The 7667-nt window shown below is 39.5% G+C and overlaps 1 long non-coding RNA gene across 1 annotated transcript; it reads left to right on the forward strand.

Annotated features, from left to right (window-relative positions):
* The first annotated feature begins 10 nt into the window (after nt 1-10).
* On the forward strand, nt 11-4999 carry LOC310866069. The gene is made up of 3 exons (XR_014569875.1): nt 11-1856; nt 1956-1976; nt 2139-4999. It is a non-coding gene; the product is annotated as an uncharacterized lncRNA (long non-coding RNA).
* The last annotated feature ends 2668 nt before the right edge of the window (nt 5000-7667 follow it).

Genomic DNA, 7667 nt, shown 5'->3' on the forward strand with positions numbered 1-7667 from the left:
ATTGTACATTGTACATACTAGTACATACTAGTATAGAGTACATTGTACATTGTACATACTAGTACATACTAGTATAGAGTACATTGTACATTGTACATACTAGTATTATAGCCTAATTTTTGTCAGTGTCATTTACTTTGTACACAAGTGTTTACGTAGCACGTACCGGTGCGGCCGGGAGCAGCAGCTATAAGCAAAACATGGATGAAAGAGTGGATCTTCTGACCGGAGCTGGATTTGGGGGTACTCGGCTTTGTTCAGACTGCAGGCAAAATCCCATTCCGGTTTCTCAAGTATGATCTTTAGGACTGGCTGTCCACACTTTGCGTATAGCCCATCTGTACATGATGACGTAATGACATATAGTCTTAGTTGAGTTTGCTTAACTTATACTGTCATACAACGGTGTCACACGCCAAACACATAGCAGATCTATCTGTCATTCGTGACACGCTATGAAAAAGGACTTGAGTGTCTTGACTGTCCAGACTGGGACATATCTTTACTTGATTTGAATGACATTTCAAACCACCTGCTTCAAATCTGAATTGCAAAAATCAATTTCCATGTGTTTTTTTGCTGTTCAGATTCCAGTCTAGATAGGCCAGAAACAGAAACGTGGGATTTGGGCTGCCAGTCTGAAAAGAGCCAGTGTGTTGATGTCATGTGGGATGCAAGCTCTTTGTCATCAGCTACCTTCAAGGACCAGGGGTGTTTTTTCACTATCAGCTACAGATGCAGACAGAAAACTACATTTGATGACAGTACGATAGGCCACTTAGAGGATGGATAGTTACGTTGTTCTCCCAAAGGATAGCCTACCCAATAAGTTGTAATGTTTTGATGGACATATACTGTACAAGTGTACATGTAACATAAATTTCAGAAAGTGGCACCAAGCGTCACCCCAATGTCCTCCCAGAAGTAAATGTACTGTAATGTACATTATATAAGACTTAAGACATAAGTCTCTGAAGTAGAAAACATATTTTGAGCTCCTTGTTTTTATTTTGGGGTTTGTTTTTTTGGGGGGAGGGGTTGCCTTATCGTACCTTGAAAAGTATTTATCGGTTTTTGAAGAACTCTATTGTCAGTATTCATTGTCTCATTCCTTATAAGGGCATACATTACTCAATGCAGTCCAAAAGCTTCGGCTCCCAGTTCAGTATTGCTTTTGTTTTCTATTAAAAAAAACCTTTGCAATAATTCTATAGTGTATGACGGAGATCACATTTAGCTTTGTGTTTTTACCCTCTGTCAGTATCACAAAACAAACATTGAGACACGCTCACTGTATGAAAGCCTTTGATTTATACTTTGTCGTACAACTGTGTTGTGCACCGAGAACAGGCGACCAATAAGCTCAGTGTGAGCTGGTATATTATCGGCCATTTTCGGCATTGCAAGTTTGCAACACCATCGGACAGCAGAGTATAAATTAATTAACGAAGCATTACTTGCCGTAAAACAAAGTAAATACCTCTGAAGGCAGACAAACCAATCTTTTGTATAGCCTAATTGAAAGAAGAAGGACAAAACAAACATAATGTCATGTCATATTATGTCATGTTTAAGCGAACATAATGTCACATGTTAAAATGTCATACCTCGTCCTTAACCCATTTTGGGCGGGATCAACCCCTTTTGGTGTTAGCATTATGTTATGCTTTAGCTATTGAAAAATAGCAGACCTACAAGCTCATAGCGCGCCACCGAGTGGCGCGCTACGAGCTTGTAGGTCTGCTATTTTTGAAAAATCGAAGAACGACTGACATAGAAACGTAGCTTTTTCAGAAAACTTTTTAGAAGATGTCATACGTCGTCCTTAAAAGTGGAGGTACTCTAAGCTGTGTGTGGTTATGGTTGATGTCTGTAAGGTAGCTGATGGCACACGGCCGCCTATAGGCTAGCCTGGCTCCAGCATAAGGTAGCTGATGGCACACGGCCGCCTATAGGCTACGGTTGATGTCTGTAAGGTAGCTGATGGCACACGGCCGCCTATAGGCTAGCCTGGCTCTGATGTCTGTAAGGTAGCTGATGGCACACGGCCGCCTATAGGCTAGCCTGGCTCTGATGTCTGTAAGGTAGCTGATGGCACACGGCCGCCTATAGGCTAGCCTGGCTCTGATGTCTGTAAGGTAGCTGATGGCACACGGCCGCCTATAGGCTAGCCTGGCTCCAGCATAACCACAGGAACAGGCGTGGTAGCACTTAACTTCCTGTTTGGACATTTTTGGGAGATTCCCCCTCGCGAGATAATTGTAGATTAATCAATCATGAAACAAAAACATTGATGTCTTTGAAGTGAAATGTTCAGTGTATAATCATACTGATTCTTTAAGGGCACATTGACATTTTAACCATGCGCTTCCTCTCAACATTGTATGTTCCAGCCATGTAAATGTGTACAGAAACCGTGTCAGAGGCCTAACTGATATGGCTAAATATTTTCATATGTATTGTGTACAACTTTAGGTTATACAGTTATATTGGAATGAACTCATAAGGTATTATAAGTCGACATCAGTATAAAAGGCTAGATACTGTATCAACAGATCCATTCAGAGCATGAAACAGCATCAACCGTTGCCTCAGTATTCGTGCGAGACAAATAAGTCACAAGTTCAATAGTTGGTCCTTGGGCTGCAGCAAGTCCCTCAGGGAGGATTGTTTTGAACTCTCATATGGAAGCGTCAGAGCAGTCTTCCTCTCAGAACAGAGCTCCCCCATCTGAACAGAACAGAACAGAACAGAACAGAACAGAGCTCCCCAATCTGAACAGAACAGAACAGAGAGCTCCCTCATCTCAAGCACCATCAGATCCCATAACAGGCACCATATGGTGGGAAAGATCCTCTACAAAATGCAGATTGGAAGGTGATACCTGTAGTCCCTTTGTTCTCATCAAATTCCTCATGGTTGCTATCATCCCCTGTGTTGTACTCAATCAGAATGCAATCAATCCCAAGCAGAACAGCTGGGTCACATAGTAGATTATTTAGCATATTTTTTTTCTCGTGCGTGGATTATCAGATGGATGAGGCTGGATGTGAGGGTCCCCACTTTCCACATATAACAATAACTACCACTGTCACAGGAAAGTATGTGAAAGTCAAATGATTCGACTTTTTGGTCACTGACAGCTTACCTGTCTCTGTCTGAAATGTCCTGATATGGTAAACGTTTACTGTAAAAAATGTGTAGCTTAAAAAGAAATATATATATAAATTATTTACCAGTAAGACGCCTGAGGGCGAGAAGCGACCTCGCATCCGCCTGGGTGACAGCAGACTGCTGGGAGAGGGGGGGGAGGGGGTAAGATCTTAATTTTCGGGCCTGTTGAGAACCCTAGTTTCCGCAGGCTGCGGCTGCACTAATAACTTTGAGGCGGGCCCGTAGAGTTTAAATGGACACTGGGTATCAGTCAAAAGGCCCGTCTAGAGTTTAAATGGACACTGGGTATCAGTCAAAAGGGAGACATCGAAGAGGAAGGATGGATGGGGAAGGATCTATGTTGTTACACAGCAGAGGTTTGATGCTTTTTCATCTCTGTTAATGAAATCAATACTCCCGTAGGTAGACATAAACAAAAAATATTTCCCACTTTTGTAAACGTGGCTTCCGACAGCGGACTGGCTATCATCAGTAATGCTTGTACTTATGCCTTTTCTCTCTTTTTTTTATTTTCTAGAACAAAGGTAGTCTAAAGATCCACATGCAGTTTGCAGAGTGGTGTACTCCATCTCAGATAGACTTAATGATAGACTCACTCATTTTGTTACATCTAAAACCCAGTAAGGCCTGATTTATACTTGGTTGTGAGCGTGTTGTGAGCTTGCAGATCTGCTTATTTTCAATGCGAGACACCGGCGCACAATCTCATATAAATCAGGCTTAAGAAATCACTGTAGAAAGTTGATATAGGACAACGTGCGGCCTAAAAAACATCACCGGGATGTGTGAATGTATGGATTTCTGAATGTTCTTGGGGGAGTGTATACTATACATAATATGTAAAATATTATATCTAACGTTGATCTTGAATGGACATGCAAACCATTGAGCAAGCATGGCACAATAAGGATTGTAAATATGTAAAATAAAAGAACAGATTGCAAGTGATGGAAAAGTCAAAATGAGCTCTCTATCAGTTGCACCAAGTTATATTGACCTGGAGGATGTTGGCAAAGCACATGAGTTACTGAGCACAGGGAGTGTGATGTGATGTTATAATATAATATACACCATTACATGTGATGCTATAATATACACCATTATGTGATGTTATAATATACACCATTACATGTGATGCTATCATATACACCATTACACTGCCACCTGTGAGAAATGTAGGGCTCCATTTTCGTCACTGCTAAACCCCTTATCCCTAAACTTCTTTGCCTTTTTTTCCCCTTTTTTTTTACTATTTTGAAAAACATTTTTGAATAGTTCAACTAGCCTAGTCTACTTTGACAGGCTGTGAGCTTGTAGACTGGCCATTTTAACTATTCAAAAATGTTTTGCAAAATACAAATAAAAGTTTAGGGATAAGGGGTTTAGCGGTGACGAAAATGGAGCCCGTAATGCCTTATGTCAGATGCAAAATTGTGCCTCATTTTAATTTACCTTATTTTTTTGTGTTTGTTTTGTTTATCACTGAAATGTATCCATGACATATTTAATATTATGATTGTTTTCCCATAATAGTCCTAGTCTATATGTGATTGGGAGAACCATTTACTAAAGAACTTGTCAGTTTTACTGTAACAAGTATCTACAGTGAGACACAATGCTTCGAATAAATGATTATTAATCATGAGAATGTGTTGTTTAGTTTTGCCGAGATGCACAACCTGCAACAGGTTCTGGTTTTGTGTTTTTTGCTTCAATTTGCAGTGCTGTTACATTGACAATATTAAAATGAAGATGATGCTATAGGCCTACACTGCTGTGATTTCGGTATTATGCAATATTTAATAAACCATATAAACAATTTGAAGTTAACTGTCTTGTCTCTATACAGTGTGTGCACTGTGTGTGTGTGTGTGTGTGTGTGTGTGTGTGTGTGTGTGTGTGTGTGTGTGTGTGTGTGTGTGTGTGTGTGTGTAACCTATTTACACACACAGTGATGTAAATAGGTTTTCAATGTAATGAGTCCCGGGATGCAGGGATGATCCAATTACAATTTAGGCATTTAGCAGACGCTCTTAATCCAGAGCGACTTACATTAAGTCATTAATCATCATTAATGATCTTTTAGATGAGTCCCAGGGACAGTCCCACTTCAACGACGTTAGGAGTCATATGTTTTACAAATTGCATCATTTAACTCCTATTTCATTTTATATGGTTATAATGTGGTTCTATTCATGTAGAAAACAGAAGAAGAAATGATTATTATAAACTAAAGCTAGCAAAATAAACTAGAATAAAAAAACAGTACAGTAGTACAGTAGTGCATCCCGTGGATGCAGAGGTCGTTGTTTTATTGCGTCCCTTGTTAACTATAAACTGCGTTTTGGGATGCAAAATGCACCCTATATTAATCTGCACACACGCCATTAAACAGCGGATGGAGATGTCAGTAATTTGAAATCAATAGTTACTAGTGCATGACAGTTTCAATTGGCATGTTAGTATCCTATCTATCTATTTAAACCAGTGCAGGTTTTCAACCCTTTTCATATCAAGGCACACAACATGTACAGTATCCTATGATGAAGTTACTATAGAGGACTATTGCATTTGTTTCCACAAAATATCCGCCCTGCATTCCACATGTAACGGTACGACCGCATACATATAGGCCAGACTCACAGGTAAAAAAAAAAGATGCCTTTGGCATTTATCTTGTAAACCTGTTTTTTGGAGCACAGCCCCTCTAGGGCCTATGGTGTGAATGAATGCATGGTGAAGACTAGAGAGGACGTGTCTGAGTTCACATTTTTCAAGCCTTGTTTAGTCTCGTGTAAAAGTTCAGTGAAAAGTGAATGTGGTTTGACTTTAAGAAAGTGTCACCGTCCTAGAGTGACCTCTGCAATGTCCTCTGTAGAAATGTAGGCCGGCCTGTATGTGTACAGTGTCCACAAAGGACTTGTTTTGCAAGTGTCTGAGTTCAAAATGATTTTGACAAAAGCACAGAAAGGTAGTAATTAAGCCAATACTGACAGCAAATGCTAAAAAGGGTTTCACCCCAAGAAAGCACTATAGCTTGTTTCCATTGCGGTCCTGAGTATTCAATTCCTATTCATGGTTCAATGTGTAGGCATTCACACAAAGGTATTTAATTTCAGTATAGCCATCATAAAACAAAATTCAGCATGGAAATATATGTTGTCGGTAAGACAGCCGCGCGCCGAAAATAACCAATCTACAAGCCATGCAGCTGTGGAAAGTAATAAATACATTAACTTAAGTACTGTACTTAAGTACAATTTTGAGGAATTTGCACTTTACTTGAGTATTTCCAATTTCCAATACTTTCACTTCTACTTCAATTTCTTTTACTTTTAATATTGTACTTTTACTCCACTACATTTATTTGAATTTAAACTATAGTTACTTTGGAGATTGTAATTTTGATTAGAAAACATCCATTAACCGCTCCAGCCCTATATACATTTTGGGTTTTTTGGCTATTTTCAAAAGATGTGTGTACACATTTTGAACTTATTGTGAAATGGGACATTGTGCAATATGAGTACTTTCACTTTTAGTACTTTAAGTACATTTTGATGCCGCTATACTTTTGTACTTTTTTACTTGAGTACATTTGTAATACGGGACTTTTACTTGTAACGGAGTACATGCAGTATCTATACTTTTACTCAAGTAAAACATTTGAGTACTTTTACCACCACCACTGCTACAGTACAAGCTCACAACGCCTCAAGTGCGCGAAGCGTTGTGATCTTGTAGATCTGCTATATTTCTCGTGCCCCGTCGGTTCCTCCTCGGTGCTGTGTGGCAGCAGAGCGCTGACTGACTGACTGCACTGGGGCAGGAATTCAAGCTCTTTTTTTGGGAGCGGCACATTCCACAATCCAACATCCTGGGAGGATTTGGCTCTACCATAAATGGTAAGCTTGTGCATATAATACGCTATGACGTAATGGGCATGGCAGCAGCAGCAGCAGCAGGGCCCTGTGCTGAATGCTGAATCCCTAAAACAAACAGTGGCGGCCCCGGAGCAGCTCTTCTTGTTCTTATCAGCAGTGTTGTTTTCGTCGACTAAAACTAAGACGAAAAATGTTCGTCGACTACCCTTTCCACTGAAGAAAACTAAATGGAAACTAAATGAAAACTATCTATTATGACTAAAACTAAGACTAAATGTACTGCTAAGTGTAATGCTTAATTGGGTCGTCCACTCACAGTTGACAGTCTTTGTATTGAGTTTGTGCTTAAAATGTACTGTAAATTCTACAAACTGTTAATAAATATTTCAATCAATCAAAAAACTGACAATTTCGACAACAAATAAAAACTAGACTAAAATGTTAGGAAGGGACTAGTGGACAACATATCCAGTATAAGTCATTTTACACTTGGTTGCAGCTTGTAGATCTGCTATTTTCAGCAAGTGTAAAATAAGTAATTATGACGGCAACAAGGCCCGCAAAAATACATTTTAGTCATTTTAGTCGACTAAAATCTCATGACATTTA

Source organism: Protomyctophum parallelum (genome assembly GCF_964188405.1).
Source record: "Protomyctophum parallelum genome assembly, chromosome: 10".
NCBI classification, from domain to species: Eukaryota; Metazoa; Chordata; class Actinopteri; order Myctophiformes; family Myctophidae; genus Protomyctophum; species Protomyctophum parallelum.